At 39.7% G+C, this 27,748-nt stretch overlaps 1 protein-coding gene across 1 annotated transcript in view; it reads right to left on the reverse strand.

The window, feature by feature from the left end:
• The window catches only part of LOC150080200 (sodium/myo-inositol cotransporter-like), a 185,763-nt gene extending 161,262 nt beyond the window's left edge, over window positions 1–24,501 (reverse strand). The window contains exon 1 of the mRNA XM_090380642.1: window positions 24,411–24,501. The gene's annotated coding sequence lies outside the window, so the exon portion shown is untranslated. The remainder of the gene's footprint in view (window positions 1–24,410) is intronic.
• Between the last annotated feature and the right edge of the window lie 3,247 nt (window positions 24,502–27,748).

The raw sequence follows: 27,748 nt of genomic DNA on the forward strand, positions 1-27,748 counted from the left end.
ACAAATAAATGAAGCCATAAAAATGAAAACACTAAAGAAAATAACGAATAAAGCATTAAGAGATAAAATTAAGAGTGAAGAATAATAAAATACAATCTATTAATGAGTGGATATATAATAGAAAAAAAAAAGGGCAAAACATAAGGTTAGGGAGGCTAAAGCTGCATATGAGAAAGCACCGACTAAAAGAGCAAGAATTTGAAACAAGGAATTTCATATATGTGAATATAAGGAAGAAAAAAGCGAATCAGATCGGACCCTTGTGCATTGGGTGCGGGAAATTCTTAGACAATCCAGCTGATGTTGGGGATGAATTGAACAGGTACTTTGCATTTAACTTTAGTGAAAAAAAAAAAAAAAAAAAAACCTTTCATATTGAAAAGAGGCCGAGTCATATGAAATTAGCGATTTTGAAATAACAGATGACTGTTTATTAAAAAACTTTCGAGCATGAAGGCAAGTAAGGCTCCTGGAGTTGATGGCATATACCCAGTAATTTTTTATTATTTTTTTTAACACAAAGACAAAATAACATGGACAAATAATAGGGGCAGTAAACCAGTGCTAATTGAACTAATAAAGTTAACTGAGGGCATCTTTGGACTAGGAAGAGATTCCTTTGGATTGGAGAAGTGCCAAAGTATCATCAATACATAAAGGCGGTTCTAAGAGCGAAGTCGATTAACTACAGACCGGATAGACTGAATTCAGTGGTAAAGGAAACATTAGAAGCAATGGGTGCACACCAGTGACATTTAGATACATATAGCATTATGAATAACACACAATATGGTTTTGTTAAGGGAATATCATGTTTCACTAACTTGGTAAGCTATTTTGACACAGTTACTCATTAGCTGGATGTCGGGAACAATTTCGACATACTGCACTTGGAATTTACCAAGGCATTTGACTCAGTCCCCCATGAGAGGTCATTGTATAAACTGAAACATGTTGAGATTACTGTAAAAATTCTAAGATGGATTTCTGGGTAGCTGCAGGGCAGAAGGCAGAGACTGTTGCGATTAATGAATATTCTTCGGACTGCTGTTGGGTCCCCAGGGATCGGGGTCTTGGATCACGGTTGTTTCTGATTTTCATAAACGAAATCGACGATGGGACAGAAGGCATGATATAAAAATTTGCAGAATTCAAAGATTGGCAGAGTATGATTAGTACCAAGCAGCACTCTTTCAGGATGACTTGAACAGGCTGCAGGAATAGTCAAAAAAGTAGCAGCTATGTTTTGCAGCAAAATGCACTTGGGGAATAGAAACTCCAAAATAAATTATACACTTGGTGCGGTTGAATTAAAAACAGTAGAGGAAGAAAGGAATTGCTGAGTTATACTACGGGCAGATATCAAGTTTTCTGAGCAGTGTAAACAGTCAGTCAGGAAAGCCCATGGCGTCCTAGAGATGATTTATCGAACACTCTCCTGTAGAGATACAATTGCTTTATACAGTGGGTCACAGTCCCACTGTATAAGGCAATTGTAAGACCACATTTTGAATATTTTGTTCAAGTATGAGACCTCACCTGGCCTGCGCGTCATTATCCATCATACAGTTTGAATAAATTCAAAGGTCAACCGGATAGTTATCCTTGTGAGGAGGGAAGAAAATTATTTTTATTGTTGTTTTTTTTTTATATATATATTTTTTTTTTCCCACGGCCAGTGGAGCAAAAGCCTGTGGCTTCCTTGAACTATATGGCTATTACTATATGGTGGATAATGATAGGTGGGCAAAAATAGTAAAGAACTGAACAGGATTGAACCAGAGATCTCGAAGAAAACTGCAGAATTTGCACCGCACTTACTACTTACTCTACACAACAGATGCCTGGAAACAGGCAAATTCTCCACAGCATGGAAAACAGCAAACACCAAGTTGTTACTTAAAAATCCTGACTAAAAACCGGACTGCCCAGAGTCATATAGACCTATCGCACGGCTCTCAATGGTCAGCAAACTATATGAGAGACTGCTGCACAAGCGAATCAAAAACCACTATGAGAGGACAAACCTGGAGGCTAGGAATCAGTTCGGATTTAAGCCGGGTTCCTCCACAGTGGATGCACCGAACAGTCACTATCCTGCAAGACTGGGCTGACAACAAACTCACAATTTCTCCAACCAAGACATGTTCAGTCCTACTCAGGGGGACCCTAGATATTATGAGACATCCCCAAATCAAAGTCCAGGGGAAAACCGTCAAACTAGCAACAGAATTAAAACATTTGGGAGTCATGCTCGATAGGAATCTATCCTTCACATCACATCTGGCATACATCAGGAATAAAATCAGAAACTATTCTGCACTCTTTGCAAGTCACCCATAAGGACTGGGATTCGAGGAAAAGGACCCTCGCCCTCTTCTGCATGACATTATTCCTGCCAGTCATTTCATATGCCTCCGGAGTCTGGTACCACAAAGCGACCACCGCGGTCAACAGAAGAAAACTCGAGACGATACAAAGATATGTGGGAGGCCACGATTGATGTTACTTTAGCTACCAGATCTCTAGCGGACCACATCGCATTCTGGACTGTCAGAGAAGACTGAACCTCATCTGATCACCGAGCAATTACCTTTCAACTAAACCGGAACCTAAATAGACAAACGGTACATAGACAAATGCAACACAAATAAGCTGTTGAGAAGGCAGACTGGCCTCTGTTCCAGGAGTCATTACGTACAGCTGCACTTAACACAGAAGGACTAGACCCTGATAGACACCAAGCTAAAATTGTCAAGCTTATCACAGATGCAGCAAACAATTCCATAAAGCGGAAAAAACCTACTCCGGGAGCTGTTCCCTGGTGGTTCTCAGAATTACAACAACTCAGATGTGTGGTAAACACCTGCTGAAAAAATTTTAAACGTGCCAGGCATAGCTGGCCTGCAGCAGAAGTGGAAGCACTACGACAACAGTACCGAACGGCCAGGAATCAATATACAGCAAAGATCCGTGAACGAAAACAACGCTCCTGGCAGCACCTAGTATCCACAGTTGGAAACGACAACCCCTGGGGAGTAGTCTACAGAGTGACCACAGATGACTTCCCCAAAGGTGAAGTCATCCCCACAACTAAGATGCCACAAGGGGAGTACACCAAAACGTGGCCGGAATCCATCAATAATATCTATGTTCCAGAAACACCTGGACCCAATCACCCCAGAACAAACATCGCTCTGCCTAAGAAATAGTACCTATACAACAATCGAAGAGGAGGAGTCCTTTACCAGGATCGAACTGGACATTGCAGCCTCCAAACAAAGAAACAGGAAAATACCAGGTGCAGACTTACTAGAGTCGGAAATAGTAAAAAAGGCAGTTGAGACTGTCCCAGAAAAAATACTAAACTTATTTAACCAGTGCCTAAAAGAAAACTATTTCCCACACATGGAAAACGGCAAAACTTCGGCTCATCCTCAAAAATTCAACAAAGCGGCAGGACCTCTTGGGATTCTACAGACCCATAGCCTTACTGAGCAAACTGATGAAACACCTACGAAATCGGATAGAAACCCACTATTCAAACGCAGGACTTCGATCCCGAAATCAGTTCGGGTTTAGAAAAGGACACTCCACCATAGATGCATTAGAAAATATTGTTAACGCCGCAACCACAACCAACCGAAAGTACTTCCTCGTTATCGCAAAAGATTTTGCTGGGGCGTTTGACACCCTCTGGTGGCCAAGCGTCTTCGGTAGGCTAACCTGCCAGCAAATCTATACAAATGCATCAGTACATACCTCTCAGACAGGTCAGTCACTGCTCCATGTTGCTCCGTATCACGGTCGATACACAAAAGATGCCCACAGGGTTCAGTTATGGGCCCACTTCTTTGGAATGTCGTCCTAGACGGCTACCTAAATCTCAACCTTGGAAACGTCGCATCCCAGGCATATGCAGACGATCTTATTCTGATGCTTGCTGAGGACTCCCGACCACAATTACAGAACTCCACAAATGGAACAGTCACTATCCTGCAAGACTGGGTTGACAACAAACTCACAATTTCTCCAACCAAGACATGTTCAGTCCTACTCAGGGAAACCCTAGATGTTATGAGACATCCCCAAATCAAAGTCCAGGGGAAAACCGTCAAACTAGCAACAGAATTAAAACATTTAGGAGTCATGCTCGATAGGAATCTATCCTTCACACCACATCTGACATACATCAGGAATAAAATCAGAAACTATTCTGCACTCTTTGCAAGTCACCCATAAGGACTGGGGATTCGAGGAAAAGGACCCTCGCCCTCTTCTGCATGACATTTCATATGCCTCCGGAGTCTGGTACCACAAAGCGACCACCGCGGTCAACAGAAGAAAACTCGAGACGATACAAAGATATACCCTGATAACGATCTCCAGAGCCTGCAGAACAGTCAGTACTCATGCGCTACAGTTCCTTATGGGTGCCCTCCCCCCCTGGACCTGGAGATCGTTCGTCGCGGAATCTTCCACCACCACCTCACCAAAGGAAAAACGTCCACCTGCCTGAACTACACGATTAACTTAGCCAATGACACTGCATCTCCAACAGACTTGGCAAACCCGTTGGGAAAATTCAATCAAAGGTGAAATCACCCGGAAATTCGTGCCGACAATTCAGATAGTATATCCAAAATACCCCCACTGGCTCTCTCCAGGACTCCTGGTCACATACCTGCTCACCAGACACGGTGCATTCGGACACATGCTATCAGACTTCCGACTCAGTGACACTCCTCTCTGCCACAGCGGCCAAACAGAAACATGGGAACACCTCATGTATCACTATCACCTGTATAAGATCTACGCTGCCGGCTCATCACTGAAATTCGATTCACACTGCAAAAGCAGGAACACCTCATCCTGGAAGAAGACAGCTACAAAGCGCTAACAAAATTCACTCAGGACCTCTTCAGCAGAACACGGACCTTCCCCCAGCCGCAACCACCGCAATGAAGAGAATGCAAGTACCCATCAAAGCTGCCCATATCTGAAAAACAATTCGACACCACTAAGGACCACCAGAACAAATCAAACCCGCAGGGATCCGCCCTCATAGCAGAACCAAAATAAAATCACAAATGCACATCCAAACTAACTGGAATAAACCTCGGACGGGACCCTAACCCATGAATGGCTACAAAATAAAGTATAAGTAAGTGTTTTCAGTGGCTAACGGCACCAGGGGTTCCCCCATCTCCAAGTTGCTTTTATTGTTGGTGTACCAGTTCACTGGGAAGGCCAGAGATTTAAAAGTGTATGGATTATGGAAGTGTGGTGTTTTGTACCGTTGTTCCTCTGGCCATTTAGCCGCTGGACCTCTTCTGAGGCCCAACGTTGCCCCACTTACGCCCCGTGGAGGCAGACCAGGTACCCGATAGTCTTTAGTTCACTCTGGCAGGTTCTGCCACCTAATTTCCTGAGATTCAGTGGCTAGGACCTAAAAAAAAAAAAAAAAAAAAAAAAAATTTACACATATGTATAGATATATGTGTGATATCTCTCGATTGCGTAGGGTGATGTCGCTTGAATAAAGAAAGACCGAAATATGGGTGTAAGTTAATTTGGATTCACTGAATTTATATGTGGGGGGAATTCGTTTGTGTAAAGATAGAGAAGGGGGGAAACTCAAGACTGGGGGGGTAAAGGAGGAAGGATAAGGCCAATAGAGTAGGAGGCCTCAATTTGGTGTCCGCAGGGCATGCCCATGCCCTGCCAGAAGGAAGAATGGGGGTGGCGTGGAGGGGAGGAAACAGTATGACCGTCTCCCCCCTGCAGGGGTGGGGTAAAATGGACTTTTGGAAACCTTGGACAAGGTCCCAGAAATGACATTCTGCAACTGAAGAAACTGCAGAGACTGCCTCAGATCGCCAATAAGGCTAGTGTGCAGAAACTGCACACTAGCCTTATTGGCGATCTGAGGCAGTGCCCTTGCCTGGCCCATTTTTTATTCCCTTTCCCTGGCCGGGGGGAAGGTGACGGTCCTTCTGTCTCCTCACCTCCTTGCCACCCACACTTTCCCTTCTGCTGGGGCATGGGCGTGCCCCACAAAATCTTGGAGTCACCCTCCCTATCGACTCCATTCTTCTGTCTGTCACCCCTCAGCCTTCAGTCTCCCTCCCACTCTACTTGCACATAAGCAAAAGCCCCACACATCCAAATTTAATTACACCCAAATTAGACTCGCCAACAATTTTTGGCTTCACAATTCTAGCGCTACCACTACGCGATCACTACTCAATTTTTTTATTTTTTATTTATTTTTTTTTTTTTAGGTCCTAGCCACTGAAATCTCAAGAAACTAGGTGGCAGGATCTGCCAGTGTACTTATTTAAAATAAATAAATAAATATGATCTTTATTGTAAGGTTCCTAGGTACATGCAGGTACCTTTACAAACCCTTCACGGCACTAAGCCAGGGGTTACCAAGCAGCAAAGATATCATCTCGCCAGAAATGCAATAAATAAATAATAGGATACATAAATAACATACAGCAGATTGAATTTAGTTAAAAAATAAAATACAATACAATACAATAACACATCAAATTAAAATAATAAAATAAATTAAAATAACACAGGATAGTTTTCTTGAATTCAAGTTTCCTTGAAATTTTTGCCGAGCCGGAGCGATCTCACATCAGTTGATGGTTGTGGAACATGCATGCAGATCCAGGATGCGCCGTCTGTACTTTTTGTCATCAACGATTTTGCACAGGTCGGCGTCCAAAGACTGAGCTAGATGGAGCTTCTGATAAGGGAGGAACCGATCTTTAAAATGTAACCTCGACAGAAGAGCAAGAAGCTTGGGAGTGGAGCGGAGTGCTGGTTGAGGGATTTTTCAGTACACTGTGTCCCAAACGTTGGGCGCTGCGATTCTTCCAGCGATCATATTGGTGTACCTGGTCTGCCTCCACGGGTCAAAGTGCGGGCAACGTCGGGCCTCAGCAGAGGCCTGGCGGCAACGGTGCATGACATTACACACCACAATATCCATACACTTTTAAATCTCTGGCCTTTACAGCATACTGTATCACACTACAATGTAAACAACGTGGAGATGGGAAAAACCCCTGGTGCCGTTTGACCCCAAACACACTTTACACTTGATCATCACGGCTAACACCCCCGAAGGGGTAGCACTTCACGTGCAGGATCTGAAGAGTTACTCTCTGCAATGCAAATCACTTGGCCAGGGTAGGATGCTGGTATTCCATGCAGGGTGCATGATCACTGCTGGCACTGAATTGAGTGCAGGATCTTCACACTGAGCGCATGGCTATTGGCGTTCGCTCAGGGGTATCTGCTTCTGTGATTTTCTCTCCCCTTTCCCAACCCCCACTTCGACTTTACTGCCTGGTGTACCGTCTTCCCTGTTGGTCCAAGCTGTTGGATGGGGAGAAGGGGAATCACAGGGACACCTGTCCTTGTGACTTTTTCTCCTTCCGCCATCCCTGCAGCCTCCCTTGTTCTGCATGTTGTCTTCCTTTCCCTGGCCTTTGGTGGGCTCCCAGACCAGGGGTGATTCCTACTTCTCCCTTCCCACCCCATCTTTCCGCTGGAGGATGCCTTCTTTCCTGATCCTCCCTCTTTTGCCTACTTTAAATCCACCACTTGTACTACCTTCCCTATTCTTCCATTTTTTTTTTCTTGGTCTCCGTGCAGAAAGCTCAGGCGACCCTGGCAGAGACCAGCCAGAGTATGATGGGCAACCTGGCTAACCTCCCAGTGGTGGTGGCGGGCAAAGTGGGGCCCCATTAGGGGCCCTGCGGCCAAGCAGTCAGAAACACATAACAGAACAAAACACAATACTGCATAAACTCGACACTACACTTTTTTCTGGCTTTTGCAGTAGCTCTGCAATCTAATAGAGAGTACAAATGTGCAGATGTGGGAAACCACCAGTGGCGCCTGACCCTAAATCCTATGCCACTTTCCACAGCCAATTGCTTTCCTGTGATTGAATCCCAGAGTCCTAATTAGGTATTGACGAAATGAGTACCGTTTAATATATCTCTGAGTTCTGAACCTTTTAAAACAGACATCTGATCCAATCTGGTTCTGATGCCTATCCTCTATTACCTCAAGACAGCAAGTCACTGCTAAAATCTATGGGAAAGACGAAATGCAGTTGTGTAACTAGATAATACAAGAAGAATAGCAATTTAGATAACATTTTGATAAGTTAACCATACAAATTTGATTATTTTATCAAAACGTTACCTAAACTCGAGGAAAGTATAATTTCAAAATTTATTAATTTCATCAATAAATTTTGAAATCATAAAATTCAGTTTAAGAAATCTTACTGTTAAAAGCACATTCTACACAATAACAGCTAGAAAAAGTACAGGTTAAAAAAAAAAAAAAACTGCTGAGAAAAAAAAAAAAAAAAGTCAGTTCCGAAAAACACATTACAGCTTCTTTGAGATCATCATCATCACTTAAAGGGATCTCCAGGCAGGCGTTCCTTCAGACTTCTGAAGAGGGAATCAAAAGTGGGGACTACGTCCGGACTGTAGGGTGAGTGATTTAACTCCTGGAATCTGCAATCTCAAAAAGCAACAACTGATTTATGGGACTTGTATATAGGAGCGTTGTAATGAAGAAGCATAACTCGGTCAATCTCCCTCTTTTCCGTTCCTTTAGGAGCCCATACATTTTTGAGAAGAGCAGCATGGGCTTCTTCAGTAGAAGAGTTGGGCAGACTCTTGTGTTGTTTCTAGATCCCAGTGATGAATTCAGGTTTTATCGTCAGTTGCAATCTTGAATGAAACTTTGCGGATGTACATCATGTGTGTGCAATCTTCATAATAAATTTGAAGCCCTGCACTGTTTCTGAAGGGTGCGAGCATTTTTTTGGTACCCACTGAAACTGACCAAGCGTTCATGGATGGTGGGCAACCATCAACACTTTAATACATCTTTCCTGTATAACATGTCTTTAAATTTTTTGAAGATATGGCTGGGAGTTGTCACATCGGTTGTTCATCTCGAGTGGGGGATCATATACGGATTCTTGACCTCACTTAAGCTGCTTAGACCAAAATTTTATCTGGTATTCAGGAGGAGATAGCATCGCAAATATGTAAACTTTATAACTTTTGATTTATTCCTTTCTTTTCTCAAAAACTAATGGACTGATGCTCCCATCTCGTGACATCCCTTTGGGTTGGCTATTTTAATTCTATTGTGGTAATCCTTACTTATGTGTACTGAGCTGTACTTGCACAAATTAGATATAAATATTTATGAAAGCATGAGAATCCAACAGTTTTTTAGATGTCAAGCATATTTATAGTCAAAGTAGATAACGTATATAATTTATTGAAAGTCCTCTATGAACAAGTTGGAAAATGTACAAAGGAATTCATTTGCATTAGGTACAGTATTTGAAAAGAGTGTGCTTTCGCTAACATGTAAAATTATATAAATTGTTTTTAAATAAAGATAAACTAATCACAGAAATTACGTACTCACCCCTTTCTGAAACCAGAAAGGAAAGCTTTTTGTACGAATGTGATATTTAGTTTCGCTGCTTTTAGAACGATCTACAAAAAATTAATATCTTCCATATTTAACGGTTTTCTCCAACTTTTAATGCAAGAGGCAGTTAAAAAGACGATTTATGTTGAAAAAATAATTGCACCATAACGTCGATTGCACTGTGGATAACCAGAGAACTGGTTTTTCAAAACACGTCTACATTTCGCCCTATTACAACACATTACGCAATTCAGTGGAGTATTCAACACGCCATCCAGATGAATAGTTCCCGGATTTATTTCTCAGAAGTTGCTAAGCATTGCATCAAGGAAGTACTTTCAACTGTATTTACCTGACACTTTAAATAAAGTTAAAGACATGCACTGCTTTTGAACAAATCACCATACCACATTTTGTTTTTGCGCCACATTGAACAGTAGTTAGTTATTTTTCGCAATTGTTACAATCTGCGGCCATAAATTAAAACATTTACTCTTCTCTTTATGGCAAGATCTCCATATCTTGCCATAAATAATGGAGTCACTGGTTAAAGATGCATTGCAGGATCATCTAGACAAGACTGCAGCAATAATTCAGACACAGCATGGGTTTGTTAAGGGAAAGTCTTGTCTGACAAATTTGATAGGATATTATGATGTGGTTACAAAGGAACTGGATGCAAAAAATAATTTTGATATCATATATTTGGATTTCAGGAAAGCTTTTGACACTGTTGCGCATGAAAGACTATTGTACAAATTGGAGCAGAATGGTATTAAGGGTAAGTTGCTACAATGGATAAAAGGATGGTAAAGTGGGAGAAGACAGAGGGCGGTAATCAATGGGTGCAGCTCTTCGTGGACTAATGTTATTAGTGGAGTCCCACAGGTTTCGGTGTTGGGTCCACTGTTGTTTTGTATATTTATCAATGATATTGATGAAGGTATATCAGGCTTAATGTCGAAGTTTGCAGACGATACAAAGGTTGGCAGTGTTGTTAATGACAGTAATGGCAGTGTGCTACTGCAACAGGATCTAGATAATTTGGGCAGATGGGCTAAGAAGTGGCAACTGAAGTTTAACCTTGACAAATGCAAAGTACTGCATATGGGTAGAAGTAACCCCAGAGAAACGTACCAACCGTGTGGTACTACACTTAAGGTGGTAGAAAATGAAAAAGACCTGGGAGTAATTGTGCAGGGAGATATGAAGTTTTCTGAGCAATGCAGACAGGCTGCCAGGGCAGGTCATGGGGTTTTGTCAATGATATATAGGAATTTTTTTTTTTTTTATGAGAACCCCAAACACGAGAGGTATTAGAACCTATAGTATTTAGTACCGTGCTTGGGAGCAGGGAAAAGGGAAAAGGAGGTGATTATCCCTCTGTATAAGGCAATGGTCAGGCCACGCCTTGAGTACTGCGTACAGGTCTGGAGGCCTCATTTTAGGAAGGATGTAGATTTACTTGAGCGTGTACAAAGAAGGGCAACAAGATTGGTGAGGGGAATGAAGGGATCCTCTCACCAAGAGAGGCTTAAGTTCTGCAAATTGCAGTGGCTGGAGACTAGGCACCTGCGCGGTGATCTGATTGAGGTGTATAAGGCCTTGAATGGGTTGAACACGCTGAATTCTGATGGGATACTTCCACTTGTTCAGATTACGAAACTAAGGGGGCATAAATTCAAATTAAGAAAAGACAGATGTAGAATAGATGTGCGGAAATTTGCCTTTAGCCAGCGGGTGGTTAATTGCTGGAACAAACTTCCATCTGTCGTTGTGGAAGTTGATAGGTTGAATAAATTTAAGGAGGAACTGGACAGGCATTTGGAGGGAATGGTGTGATTTTTTTTTTTTTTTTTTTTTTGGCTGATGCTGCATAAGCTCATACACATGCTTTCTTGCATCACATGCCACTACTACTACCACTATATCAAGTAGTCTTTACCTTGGATTATTGCGGTTCTTTATCTAAACAGAGATGTCAGCGCGTTTGTGGCTGACATAACGAAACTGGCATAAGAAGTTTTTCCCTGTCCTAGGTTTGTTTTTTAAGTCCCAATTTCACCTCTATATATTGTAATGTATTATTTTCCGGCGTAAAAAGTTTCCCAGGTAAACGTTTTCTCGCATAAAAAAAGTTCGTCATAAAGAATGCAGTGTATTATTATAATGACGTTTTCCCACTTAATACTGTATAGAAATTATTTATTTTTAATATTAAAACAAAATAAACATTTGGTAATCGAACAAGTTATTGCCAAACAAGTTATTCGCCCTGGGTGGTGGTATCCGCCGAGAATCCAGTGTCGAAGCGTTGCCTATTCTAGGTAGTTCAATATCAGAGTACCTCGTTGTGAAGGCATTCACAATATGAGATATCACAAAAACGATGCCACCTACTTCGGTGATTTTCGATGAACTAAAATTATGCTACGCACTAACTTGTTCGTTTGATTAGTCAATTTTCCGCAGTCTTATGCTTCCAGCCTTAAAACCTTTTTAGTATAAAATTTTTGATATAATGGAAATAACATATTGCAATTGTTTTCATCGATATCCATAATTGGATAGCTTCGACCAAGTGCAGCACAGTGACGCATTTGCCTTTAAGTTCTAATTTTTCTGAACAGTTCTGAATTACTTAGTGGCTTGTTCTCTGTGTTATTGTAATTGTGGCCTTTTAAGGTATGTTGAAACTCCAAAGGAGCTCATTCTTCCAATTTGGTAATGAGTTGTTTTTTTTTTTTTTTAATGAACAGAATGTTAAGCAATTAAAAATCCTCAGTTTAAAAATGTTTCTCATAGATAGAGTAAAATATTTATAAATTCTGAAATAGCACTTAAAAATAATCTTGAACTTATGTATGTGTATCTTTTCATTTTCATTTGTGTAGTTACTATTTCATACCCTTAGGTCATTTTCCCTTGTAAGATGTTTTAAACTTCCAGTCCCTTGGAAAACTTCTAATCTGGGTTCTGTATTTTTTATTTGGGTCACCTGGAAATCTAATTTCAACTACTCATGTATATATGGTGTCTGTAAATTGCGTGCATTCTCTGGTCCATTTTCCTGCTTTGCTGGACGAAAAACCCCAGTTTCTCAGGGGGTAAAAACCTTATTGTCTACGCCTGAGCCTTACTAACTCAGCCACAGAGTGAAAAAAGCCCATAAAAGTTTCTCGCGTCATTGACGGGATTCGAACCCGGGAAGACGGTGACGATACCACTGTGATACCGGTGCAGACTCCGGGAGCGTCTGCGCCGGTGTTATTATGAAACTATATACAGTCGAAGCTGTTTTTCATTCCCAACTAAGGAAATGAAAAAAACGGTCGCCATATCGAAAGGACGTTATATCGATAGTTTATAAAAATCGGCAAAAGAACAAAGAAAAACTTGAACATTTAATATAATTCTATTTATACAATATGGTACGATTAATTCTGTATACGTACTACAGTATTAAACAAGAGAAATATAGATTGTACAGTATAATACAATTATATATTATCATTACTGCAATCAGCGAAAAGTTTTACATGGATGCCTGATGCAATACCCATAACAGCAATAATGCTAGGAGTTTAACATAAAAAAGGAACCAAAACAAAAAACAAGTTGTTAACACGGAAAATGAAAAGGAATCTATTGCCTTTTCTGAGCTTCTACGCTACAAACTGAAGAGAAGGGAGAGCTGTTAAGGGCTTCGGGGGGGGATTCTCCAATTATACCTCTGCCAAAAAACTTGGCGTATTAATTTCGCCCGCTATCATTTTAATTCAGACGAGTAAGCGGATGGCGAAGATCCGTTCTGAGACTTTTCTGTAGTTTAGAAGTTTGGTAATATCTGAAGTTTGTGTTTGAAGAGGACCCAGCAAAGAAGCCAGTATTCATCAGATGAGATAGTTTTAGTGTGGTTTTCGTTGCCGCGCCCAGATTTCAGATCCATAGGTGATGACTGGCTGAAGAAACCGGTAAATATATTGAATCTTGTACTCAGACTTTGTGACATGAAGGAGGTGTTGTTTGGCAAGCAATCTGAATCGGCAGACCTTGTGTGTGTGTGTAAACACCATTTGTGCAGATGCAACAAGATTTTTTAGGCTGTTGATGATGATTTCGGAAGCAGTCTCAGGTCGGTCGGTGTCATGGATCCAATAGAGGAGCTTCAAATCATCTGCGTAGCTGAGAGAATTCGTTTGCTAGCACAGGAATGGGTTAGTGGCAGCCGTAAAGAGGAGCCCAGAAAGGACTCACACTAACTTTCCTAGTGAAGGATTTTTTTATTTATGGTCAGGTGAAAACCCTTGGTCATAAGAAACGACTTTAAGAATTCAAGGGTCTGGTACTCCTCGCATAAATGAAGGAGCAGCAGGAAGTCAATGCAGTCAAAGGCGGACCGGATATCTAGATAAACAATTGCCATCTTCGGCGGTTGCCAGTAAGTTGGTGATGGTTAAGTCGCATATTACGTACGTACTTATACAATATGGTACAATCGAATTCAGTATAATACGCTTAAGTCTTATATTACGTACGTACAGTATTTCAAAATTTAACCATAGAAAAAAAAAAATTATATACAAGTTCTAATCCTTGGTGAGAGTCATTCAAATTTCTTGCTCAACCACAGTTAGGTTCCTCTTTTTCATCTAGACATTTCAGGTTCCATTATGTCTGCAATGAGTTGCTCTTCATTCGTGCATATCCTGAAACATGCAAGGTCTACGTCCCTGGCTTGGTCTTCAGAACACGTTTTCCTTTAAGTTTAGGTGATGACGCACACCTTCAAAAATTTCTTTGGTATTGGACTGTTCTTTGAGATTAACAGCTGAAGAAGCATGCGAAGCTTCATTCGTTGCATTATTCAAGGCAACAAAATGCATCACGTTCGAAGCAGTTAACGATCACTTTTTCGTCAATATTATTCCATGCTGAAAAAAAAAATACTGCCTGCAATCCAACGATTTTGCATTGCGTTTGCTTTCGAGACAGTGCAATTTTGTTTAACGTTAACAATCTTCGATAGTTTGTATTAAAGCACTGGACTACACCTTGATCAAGTGGCTTATATGGCACCAGTGAACTGATGTTCTATTAGGTGGCAGGTACTCAGTGATTGCACATAGGTCCTTCACTTAACAATAAGGGGTGCAGTTATGCACAACTAGCAAAACTTTGCTATTTTCTGAATCATCTTGCGATCCGTTTCCTATATATTCTTCATAGATTTTTAATGACATACAAGAATTTTTCTTTGCTCAATACATAGCCGGCAATGTCGTCAAACCTTTAAAGCATCGGGGCTTCTGGCTTTCCCAATTATTAAGAGAGGAAGCCTCTCTCTGCCAGAAAATAGTAATCTGTTGTATTGCTTTTTTTCCCTTTCTTTTTCCACCACTACTTTTCTCGCCTTTAAATGTAAGACATTTTACCCGGTGGCAACTTAAAAAAAAGAAAAAAAAAAAAAATTGAAAAAAAAAAAGTCCAGTTTAATTAGCACTGAAGATGTTCTGGTAGTACGTCAATAAATTATTTTTTAAAGGATTCTTCTTCCATTGCTTCTTAACTTCAGTGTCAACGGCTGCACTCTCTCTCCGTAAACTTTTATTTTTCTTTTTGAAAGATTGCCCATGACGAGTTGGAAATTTCTGGAACCATCCATCGACTTGAAATCGTGAATACTATCCGATGAGCAAATGATTCAGGCTTGGTTTTTAAGAGTTCCATTTTCGGGAACATGTTTTGCACACATCCTCATTAGCTTTTCAAGATCCAGATTCGCCTTTCGTGTTGTCATCTTACCCAGGGTAACAGAATCTCTAAGTTTTTAATTTTTTTTGATCTTTCAAAATGATGCACAGTGCATTCTTACAATGCCGAACTGTTTAATTTTGTCTGCGTATGCAAAGCTACCAGCTTCGTAGGAGACATTAAGAATAATCTATACATACCGAATAACGAAATGAATTTTGTACAAATAATGAAATGTATAAACATATAATGAAATGAAATTAAGTTAATTCCATTACATCAACCACGTGAGAAACTGCCAATGAGCTTTAATTCCTTGCGTCAATAAATTAGCGTTCTTTCATTTTGAAATGCCAATATTGTAATTAAAAACAAGTTGGAGCGGTGGAAATTTTTCGGTCGTTAAAGAAAATTCATTCGTCTTTGAAAGTCATTATAACGAAAGTAAAATTGCAAAAAAGATTATGAGAAATCGGCAGGGACCTACCACATAGCTCGTTATAATAGACCAATCAGCACCAGAGCTGTTATGTTAGAGGAGCGGTTATTGAAACGCGTGGAAGAAAATTATGGCGACAGCATTCAATAGATAGCAGGAGAAGAGGGCGTGGGATACGCAACTGTGTGGGCAGTTTCGTTTCGTGGAAACAACAGCTTTATCTATATCACAGATTACAAGGCGTTGCTGAGCATTTTCACCACGAGAAGATTTTTGTACTTGGTTCCTACAACAATGTGTGCTCGTGATCCTCTTTTTCTACCCTACCCCACGGGTTATTCTCGGATGAGGAAATGGTGTAATCAATTTTCAAAACATCACTGGACAGAAGAGAATCTGTATGCTAACATCTAGTCAAGGTACCAAGCTTTGACTGGATGATGGCATGCGGATTCCTTTCAATTGTCCTGAATCGATCAAGATTCAGAACAATTAAGATTTCTGTCTTTGAAAAGCAGCTCCGAAAATCAGATAAATCCTAGAATTTACCAATTCGCTTTGGTGGAAGTCTAACATATCGAAATATATTTCACATCAATGATTCATTCACTCTACGATATTTTAAACAAGGGCATGGAGAAGGGATATTGTGTTATCCCTGCAAGGCTTTCTGGGATGCATTCACTATATTTAGAATATAGTGAATATGGAATACAGACAACCTTAAGCGAGGAAGAACGACAACCTTGCGGTGTTTAAAAGTCGGAAAAGCGAATGAACCAGGAAATCATCATTGCTCCTCTTTTCGCAATGTTACCAACTATCTTTCGGGGATAGGGCATATATCCTCCATATGCCCTTGTTTAAAAATCGGAAAAGTGGTAATCAGACAGTGTGCAAAGGCAAGCAATGATAATTTCCTGCTTCATTCACTTTTTTGATTTTTAAACAGAGTAACAGGAAAGATATCTCCCATCCCCGCAAAGTTGACTGGGTAACATTCATTTCGGAGTGCCTAATACATTGTACTTTTATCAATAATGGGAAAAAATTCGCAAATTAGTATTAGCCATTTAGTCTAAGGTTTTTCCTTCACCGGCTAAAAAGGGGAGAAAAAAGTAGATAAGAAAGTACAAATTATGCGCTTCTCTCCTCGAGCAGGTAATATAGCGTGAATGAGTCCGGAACACAGCTAATGAATATAATTATGCAACGCTGTCTAGTGTGGGACAGCATTTCCAGGGGGGGAGGTAAAAGGGGTGCAGAGCGAGTGCAACGTGCTCGAGCTGATTAAAAAAGACTCAACATCCAGAGACAGCGGATGCCCCCTTTCAGTCCTAAGGACTCGGTAACTCCCAGTACTGGCTCTGGATATTAATTTCGCATATCTTCGCGGTTAGCTTTTCTAATATTTGAATTTTATTTCTTTTCTCCTTTTATAAATATATTTTTTTATTTTATTTTTTAGCTGGCTCCTTTAAAGGAGCGGGCTTCTGCTGGCCTCAACATCTATGTAGAGGCCGAATCAGCTTGCTAGTACCATTGGTTGAACTCAAATGGTAAGGGATGTTATCCCTTGAAAACGGATTACTGACATCCATATGCCTTGCACTATTACTTATGGGTCGGGTTTAAGTCCATTAAGGGTACAAGCGCAGTTGAGACTGCCTCCTCGTGGCGTGGAGAAGTACCGGTAAAAAAAAAAAAAAAAAAAAAGGTGTTCATAAACAAATAAACAATACAAAATGCATTACACTCACTTAACGATCACCAATCTGCTAGCCACCAGAATACTATCTTGTCAGCATTGGAGAATAGGCAGGAACTAGCTGTGACTTACTTAGACATTGAGTCTGCATTTGATGCCGTCCAAGTAAACCAACTTCTCACTCTCCTGGAATGCCACTTCCAGATCACAGGGAACATATTATTGCTTTCTCTCCTCTCTTCTGAATAACAGAGTTATAAAGCTTCATACAGGAGATCGCACCCTTACTAGATCCGTCACCGCAGGAGTCCCACAAGGAGGGGTCCTTTCGGGCCTTCTGTTTTCATCCATTATCTTCCCACTGGTTGCATATTCTCGATGTCTACTGAGCTATGCCGACGATATCAAGATACTCACTCCCATCATCCCCGGTCAAGACCTAGATCTGGTAAAAGTGGAAATTAACAACACTCTCACCACAGTCACATCTTACCTCTGCCAGTTTGGGCTCAAGATCAATTCTGCTAAGTCCGAATTCATGGTGTATTCATTGAAGCAAACTCCTTCTTCTCTCCAGTCTTCGGTCGGCAACACCCTCATCCCAATTGTGTCCAGCCATCGTGATCTGGGCGTTGTATTCGACCCAAAACTTCGATTCAACGCCCACATGGACATGCTCCTCACACGTGCTTCAAGACTCCGGTGGATAGCAAAACAACATCTCCTTCATATCACAGATAAAAAGATAACTGTGAGGTACATAAGAACAGTTATCTTTCCACCTTTACTCTATGCTGCTGAAATTTGGGCGTCAGCGGCACCGTCAATAAAGAAACCACTCTTTGCCACAGAATTCTGGCTCCTCAAGTGGGCCAACAGGAAGCACAACCTTCCAGCTCTGATTCGTACCACGCAGCTTGCCAACTCTTTCGGAATTCCACGGCTTCCCACCTTAGTCGACGACCAACGCCTCCTAGCAACAGGCAGGATGATAACAGGCATAATGGCAACACCTTCATTCTGGGATACCTGTGGTTGGAGGATCCCCCCCTGCTGCCCTTAGGGCCAATCCCGAGCTCTACTCGCATTCAGCACGACTCCATCTCTCGGACAGGTTCCTTCCTCAGCAGATGCTCAAGCAAACCCAGGCACTGGACGCCGACCTGAACAAATTCGCTGCTGACCGGACTTACCGGAAAAAAATTATGACGAGTAAGACTAATGAGCAATGACTGATGTATACCTTGCATCTGTTCCTGTCTGATTGAGCTGGTGCTCTTATCTCGATGTTAAGTCAGCTCAATCAGATTTAACTCTCGTAAGGAGTTCTCTCCTTTGTATTATGATATGTTTTCTTTGTAAAATTACCTTTTTGTAAATAATTGTTCAATTTTCCCGAAGTTTGGGAAACTGTAAGCCCCTGGCTTTATGGCCGTGAAGGGTAATAAAGATTCTCTCTCTCTCTCTCTCTCTCTTCTGGCCATTTTACAATTGCGTACCTTCACAGTGCAGCAAGGCGGAGTTGAAATAACGTTTAGGAACGGCTCTACATAAGACAACACTTGACCACACATCCCATGTCCAAGTTATTTCATCTCAGGCATAACCCTCCTCACTTTCTCTCTCAGTTCACCCCTGAACAGATCATAGAATAGATGAAGTTTAGACATAATACTAATCGATATGAATTCGGATGCTGCACTTGGAATTTTAGATCACTTCCGCATAATTAAAAACACACTGGAGGAGGAGATGAAATTAAAACCACTATATAGAATCACTCTTAAACTTTCATAAAGAAAAAAAAATTATAATTTTTTCCCCAGTTTTTGAAAACTGTCTTTACAGAAGTAAGCTGAATCCAGTGTTTTTCTAGAATTTTCCAATCTGCTAACTCTGCATCGTCAATTTAATAAAAAAAAAAGAAGAAAAAAAGTGAACTTGAATGTAGTGTGCAGGCGCTGGTTTAATTTATTATAACAAATTCTTACTACTTATACTAAAGGCGTACGTAGAAATGGAGAAATCGGTGGGATAAATTCTTCTCGAAATTAATAGAAATATCTTCCCCCCCCCCTGCGAAGTGATTTTCTGTGTATACTCCTGTGCGTTGCGTAAATATGATGCACTATTTTTTTTACATAAACAGTACATAGAGGTTACATTTATATATGAAAATAAATATACGCGTGGCAGTGTATCAGTTTAGTTTACTGGAGAGGTTGTACATAAAATTCGAAAGATTGATTTTTTATATATATATGGAGATATATATTTTTGGAGATATATATCTCCAAACCCGCTTTAAACTAATCAATTTCGGTACGTTTCGAAATTCGCTGTGAAATTTCGTTTTCAGAATAAAATTTTAAAGCAGCGAGCGCTATTCGAATACTTGCCGGATACACCTAATCCTAAAGTAATGTAATGAAATCTAATATCTTATTCTTTGTCTAAAGACAAAATTCCACAAAGAATTTAGAAATAGCAAAATTGTTCAGTTTAGGGCTGATTTTGGTTTTTATTATAAACCAACCTTTTGTAATAAACAGAACTTAATTATATATATATATATATATATATTTATATAGAGTCTCTTTATTTCATACATTAATGACTTACTATTTCAAGACACTCTGATGTATTGAATACTATAGTCACAGAATAGTACTTAATACTACTGCCGCCTTCCAGTGGATTTTATTTTTGAAAATGTATCCAATTCACTTTTAAAAATAGCTTGACCATTTCGGTGGTTTTTGAGCCAAGGTGGGTTAGTTGTCTGACGGCACCACGGGTTTCCCCCATCTCCGCAAGTTTTTGAACCAAAGTGCAAGGGTAAGGCGCCTTAACACAACGTGCATATGGTCACGCCGTTTTATGATGCTTTACAAATTGGATATAAGCCAACTGTAACCGAGTCAACGTTTCGCTTAAGAAAGCGCATACTGTACAAGGAAATAAATAATAGCTTATCTTCGTAACGAGTCATCTTATTTACACCTTAAGCAGTGCTCGAACTGTAAAATATTAAACAACCGGAAAGTTAATTTTTGTGTTTTCCAACACACGCAAACATCAAAACACTAGTCTTCACTGGTTCTGAAATTCGGATGCTACGTTTAATTATGGATACTTTTATCACTAATACAAATCTTAACGTTCTGGAGAAACAAACTGCTAAAAGTTTAACAAGTGAAAACTTTGCGCTTATTAGCGCAGCCATACGAAAGTGGTCAGAGCACAAGTATGATGTCACTCAAGGCACACGTTCGAATCCACGTAATGCCATAAAATACTCTTGACACTAATTGGTTGTCATGAACAGAAAATTTATTTTATTTAAACTGATCAACTGAATGGCGTTCCGGCCGTGTTGGAGCCCTTAAGCCAATGTTTTTCAACCAATATGATCTACGAGTTTTAGATCATTAATAAAAAGAAAAAAATAATGTGTCGGGAATATTAACGAAGGGAGCCTTATTGTCTTAAAATATCAATACATAAAAGTTCAAGTACTTGTCATAAACGCAAAAGTCAAATAACTATAAGTGATTGCACACTCATCCAGGAGACAATCTTATTTTAAGATGTTTCTACTAAATTATTTCCACTCATGTGTCTAATTAGTGGTGCCATCAAAATTTTTAGCTGGGAAGAGGGGAAGGCGAGATTGTGAATAAAAAGGCGACCAGCTATTAATGATTAATTAATTACAGTGAAAGGTTAAGGCGCAACTGCAGCCAGGAATTAACACAAGTACTCAATACACGTGCAAGATTTGTGCACGTGTGTTGAGTCCCTGCGCTTCGATTACTGTACTTGGGTGATTTATTCTCCCAAAATCTGGAGACCACTTATTTCATCGAGGCACACGGCTCCACTAATTGAACGATTTTGCCATCTCCCAGGACGACCATTGCATTTACAGTCAGCGGAAGACCACAGCACATGATATACTGCATGATCTATTTGGACCTCGGGCAACAGCTCCTTATCACCAGTAACATCCAGTCAATAACGCTATGATACAATCTGCTGGCCACTAAAGAAGCTTATACTGCCTTATCATATGCCACAATCCTGTTTCAAAGAAATCTCTTATCTGCAGCAAACGACGCATCGTCCTCTCTATCTCTCTCTCACTCACATGTATCCCGTGAAAAACTTCTGACTGCTAACACCTCCTCTAGGGGTAGGATCCCGGGGAAGGTGCCTGATGGTAACTCCCACCTTCCTCCTTCTGCTATTCTTTACAGTTTGATCCTCATTACCTCCCTCATTAACAGACGCATACTCTTGCAACTTCCTTTTCCTACTCGTCTCGGACTTTTCTCTAAAATATTCCCATATGACTACAACTCTATTTTTCCACTTTCAGCCTCTTAGACCCCTCCTTGCTATGCTGAAGGGAGTCCCGATAGGCGTTCCTCTACTGTCCTGTCTCCTCGAACCGTTGAAGGATGCATAATCTATGGTGAGAGCCTTCCAGTAACTAATTGACTAGGATGATCCACAACCAAACTCTAGGAAACCCACACTACTCACACTCATCTGGCCTTGGCAGTTTTGCCTCACCAGAGATACAAACTGCGGTTTTGTGGGCAACGATTGGTACCCCATTACAGTGGCACACAATGTATTTCCGCGAAAAAGTGGTTGACGCGCCAACTGTTTTTTTTTTTTTTAATAACTATTATCTGATATGTTTACAGACGCGCACGTAAATGAACCGATATGCATGTTGTGCGGCTGAAAAACTCGTAATATTTTACGGCAGAGTGGAGACTACACCCTTCACCTGAAATCAGCTAACCGATCCTAATTGAAGAAACTTAAGAATTTCTTCAGTCGATTCGACATGAATCCATAAAGTGAACCCACTATATGGCTCGAGTGGCAAGCATGAGAAAATATCGGCACAAGGCTAATCCACACTATTAAATAGTAATTTTACCGTAAACTCACACATTTGTTTGTTATTTGGTTTTTAGGAGCATTAGCAACTAAGGCCATATTGCTCCGGGGATATGCGGTGGTCATTCCCTGACCTTTCCGCATCCTCCGTATTTGGTGGTCACGGGCTCGAACCCCGGTCTAACCAAGAAGCGTGTGCTACGCACTGCTGCTGCTCCTCCTGCCCACCTGTCTACGGAGGCGCCTAACTCACACGTAGCTATATGTCTCCAAAACTATTGTAGAAAAGGAACACTATTAGTGTTCCTTTTCTATTAGTGTTTCTTTTCTACAACAGTTCATTAGTTGAGCGAGTGGTATATTATACCACTCAACTAATGAAGCAAATTAATGGCATGATAGGGTTATACTTAGCAAGGTGCGATTCTGCTATGGAGTACCAAGGTAACCTAACATTGAAAATAAAATTTTAAAAAAGGCATTTTTTACAATATAGTTTTTTTGGATGATAAATTTGTTTTATACAGTACTATTTCTACAATAAAATATATATATATATATTTTTTTTTTAATCAAGAAATAAATTTGTTTTACAATCACATCTATGGTTGAAAACCGTAACCTAATTAGGCGCGAAAACACACATCAGCAAAGTTCGCATTAGGAACGTTCAAGTTTTATAATATCGATGAAGCCAATTACTAATTTTTTTTTTTTTTAAAGTGCAAACGCACACCGTTTTGTTTCAGCTTATTTTTGAACCGCAACCCAGAAAAGGTTCATCGCTGCAATGCCTTGTAACGGAAGGCCAAATGCCGTCAACCTTCACCGACTTTTAAAATTTCAATAAAAATTGAAGTCATACGAATCTTTGCTTTGCTAGTAATGAGACTGCAATGTACAAGGAGTAAAATAATTACGACATACAAGGATTAAAATAATTTAACTATTTCAGTAAAAATATTCTACATGTATATTTCTAAATTTTTATAAATTCCAATTAAAATAATGCCAAACCGGTGCATACAGTGTAATACCAGTGCGACTTCTGGAGCTACCCACAAGTCCTTCTCAATTTGACCACAATCTCAAATTGAAATGGGCTTTGTAGCAAACTTCTCGAATCATTTTTAGGATTCGGCTGGTATTATTCCTACATTGCTGAGCTCGGTCACAAAAAAAAAAAAAAAAAAAATTCCTTCCCACTTTTGTTTAACTTTATATGGAATTCCAGACGTACTCCACAAATACCACTCGTAATAACAATACTCTTGTACAAATTCTGCTTATAGTGCTACAGGTCTAGCTAAGATAAAATTATCTCTGCTACTACGCCGTGGAGGGACCTTATTTACTATTTGTTTTTAAACAATATTCTGAAAAATTGTTTAAAAAATCTGATTATTATCAATTTATTTGGAACACTGATATCGTTTGCGGATAGGTTGCCAGGTATAAAGGCGTAATAGGAATGGGACCACAGCCACAAGTGCTGGTTCACCCTGGACGTAGAAATGAATTTTAAAAGCTTGGAATAACAGAATTTATAATTTATTTTAAAAACCTGCCTCTTTTATATAAAAGGGGCCTTTCATGAATCATAATTTAATAATATTTTTTATGATTTATTTATAACTAAAGTATTGAAGAACAATCAACCGTGATTTATTTAAATTTATGAAACAAATGCACATTTCTAAACGTGCCTGAGGTGTCTGAATTCCTAATTACGTTTCTGGCCAGGTGTCAGGGATTTAAATTACCAAAGGTGTCCAAATTCAGGTTAACCAAACAGCACGCTTCATCAGTTTTGCAGTCTCTAAGTTGCTGTTACTGAATATATTTTTTTTCCATTAATAATATTTTATTTACTTATTTTGGTATAAGAGAGGCTTATACTCTGGTTTGGAAAGATTCTTTTATTTATTTATTATTATTATTTATTTATTTATTTTTTTTTTACAGAATTTCGTGCACCTAATAACCCTGCTGTCAAACATCACGCATGCGAAAACTGTATGAGAATTTATTCTTTCATTTTTTTTTTTTTTAAGATTTATAAACTATTTTGAAATAAGAATATTAAAGTTTACTTACATAAAATCCAGTAGCCAAAACCAGAACGAAATATAACGATACAACCACAATATCCCATGTGTGAAATTTTACATCAGAATTTGCATCGCCCTCCATCTACTTTGCTGCTGAAAATCTCACTATCTGCTTAACGTGTTCACGCGCAAGATTTCTAGAAACAGTTAGCTAGCAATATCAACACAGCGAATTTTACCGAAAGATGACGAAATTACAACGAAATAACACTTAGATATCGTACACCGTTCGCAGGGATTATCAAACAACGCCCCCTATCGCAAGGAATAACCTTTATATATTTATATATATATATAGTATGTTTTTTTTTTTTTCAGCTATGCGCATATGTTCGAATCATTGTGATATTATTTTTTTACCTTGTTTATTTAATGCACTATCATTTAATCAATGAAAGAGGAAGTTATCGGATGTCTTTCTTCTGCAGAGAAGATGCCGTCATATGAATATATATCACGTTTTCACTGTGGTTACAAGAAATGGCGTAATTGCAAAAATAATGCCGTGTCCAGAATTTATTTTATACTTTATAATTAAATTTTTTGCTATCAAAGTAAGTGCAAATTACGATAAATACCACTCCCTCCCCAGTCCACCAAACTAAGAATTCCAACATATTTATGTTACCTGTTATGTTACCCGGTTCTGAAAAAGGGACGCTGCGCTTTTAACTGGAAAACATTGATTCAAGAAGTGTATGGCCAATTGAATGAGAACTGTAAGGATATTCTTGAGTCAGCCTGTTGTGACAGCACAAAATGTTGAGAAAACAAAATTGAGATTGCAGTTATTCTACCAAACAACGAATGCAATGAAACGAACAAGGAGATATGAATTTATTACTGTGGAAGACTTAAATTTTCCAGAAATAAGCTGAGACTTGCATATAATTGTTTCTTTTATCAACATCATAGAGATGCTACATTTGAGAACAACTGTAGACAACTTATTCCCAACCTTATTTTTACCCCGAATCATTCAATATTGAGGACCCTGGCATTAGGAAACTAGTAGTAAGGTGTTGATCATAATGTATTAACATGTACTATCATTTAATCAAATACATGGGCTGTGTTAAGGTTCCTAAGAGCATAAACAGGTACATGTATATTTGCATATACACCAACAGATCTGATGAATCGAGCATATTTGTATCATAAAATGTGGACATTGGGGGCATAGTGTCACTTAGACATAAGGGATGTGGAATTTGAATATGGTGAGTCCATGGATTTATACAATGTTTACAGAAATGACAGGAGGGGAAAGGAGTTATGCTCTTGGAAGTGCACAGAATCTGAGGCACCTAGTCGACGTAAATGGCCAGTGCAATGTTCAGTCAGTTTGGGATGTGACATATGCACTGGGAAAACAAAAATAAGAGTAGAAGTATGTTACAGACAAAATGACTCTGATGAGTATAACAAACAACTATATAGACTTACAGTAGTGCAGTAAATTAGAATGTTTTGTAATGGTGGATTTTAACTGCAGATATTGGCGAGAACTTGTCGGTTAGTTACTCATGAAGCAGCAATACTTTTCTGAATTTACTTAATGACTGTTTTCAACACCGTTACAGAGGCAATGAGAGAGAGAAAGCAATACTCTTAATCCAATTATCAGCAGTGACTCAGTAAATCAGGAATCTCCATATAAAGGAATCACTAGGTAAAGTGAATAGAGTTAATGCCAGTCCCCAGGTAGTCAAAATAATGTGGAATTTTTTAATGCTGCATTATGTTTAAAGCTTAATGATTTCTTGAACCTTGCTTTAGCCCTCCCCCTTTAGAAAATCCTGGGACCACCAGTGAATATAATGTACTGATGTTGGACTTACTTAAAGATAAAACTACTGTCAAAGGTAAAGGGGTGAGATTTTGCTTTCATAAAGATAACTAGAATGGCCTCTGTAAGTTTTTAAATTCTATTCAGCAGAACCAGCTGATAATGTTACCAACTGCAACCTCCAAATGGAAATAATTCAGAGAAGTAATCATAGAAATTAATAGGCTGCAATCAAGTAACAAAGGAGGTTAAGCAAGTTAGCATTTAGCATTAGCATTAGTAGAGGCATTTGATGCAAGAAAGCAAGCTTATGCAGCATCAGCCAAAAAAAAAAAAAAAAAAAAAAAAAAAAGTAACATAAATAAATAAAAATAACCACTTCCACTTCACCCCTCTGTTCGTTCGAAATACCTGTCCAGCTGAGCCTTAAACTTATTTAGGCTATCAACTTCCACGACAAGGGATGGAAGTCTGTTCCACCCACCAACCACCCGCTGGCTAAAGGCAAATTTCCGCACATCTATCCTACATCTGTCTTTCCTCAATTTGAATTTATGCCCTCTCAGGTGATTTTTCTGAGCTAGAGGAAGAATCCCATCAGCATTGAGCATGCTCAAACCATTCAAGGCTTTGTACACCTCTATCAGATCACCCCGCTGGTGCCTAGTTTCCAGACACTGTAATTTGCAAAACTTAAGCCTTTCTTCGTAAGAGAACCCCTTTGTCCCATTCACCAATCTAGTTGCCCTTCTCTGTACTCGTTCCAGCAGCTCTACATCCTTCCTGAAATGAGGCCTCCAGGCCTGTATACAGTACTCTAGGTGTGGCCTGACCATTGCCTTATACAAGGGAATAATCACCTCCTTATCCCTGCTAGAAAAATTCCTATATATCATTGACAATACACCATGAGCTACTCTTGCAGCTCGTCTGCACTGCTCAGAGAACTTCATATCTGCCTGCACCACCACCCCCAGGTCCCTTTCATTCTCTACCACTGTCAGTGTAGTACCACAGAGTTGATACGTTGCTCTGGGGTTGCTGTTTCCCATATGTAGTACTTTACATTTGTCAATGTTAAACTTCATTTGCCACCTCGAAGCCCATCTGCTCAACCTTTCCAAATCCTGTTGCAGCAGCATAGTGTCAGTAGTGTCCTTGACAACCCTGCCAACCTTCGTATCGTCTGCAAACTTGGACATTAAGCCTGATATACCATCATCAATATCATTTATAAATACAGAAAACAATAAAGGCCCCAATACTGAACCCTGAGGGACTCCACTAATAACATTAGTCCACGATGAGCAGTGTCCATTGATTACCACTCTCTGTCTTCTCCCCCTCAATTTTAGGTGGTAGATGACTTTCATCAACCGGTGAAATACCACCACTTTGCTTATTGGAGGCTTGAAGTGGTGAAACCCATGTTTAGTCTCTAGAGCAAAGTTTCCGGCATCCCCCACCCCCCATACTTCTCCTTTAACCCATGCACGGTACTAAGTACTATAGGTTTCGATACCTTTCGTGTTTGG

The sequence above is a fragment of the Mastigoproctus giganteus genome, chromosome 9 (genome assembly GCF_048544385.1).
Source record: "Mastigoproctus giganteus isolate SK-2022 chromosome 9, ASM4854438v1, whole genome shotgun sequence".
In the NCBI taxonomy this organism is placed as follows: Eukaryota; Metazoa; Arthropoda; class Arachnida; order Uropygi; family Thelyphonidae; genus Mastigoproctus; species Mastigoproctus giganteus.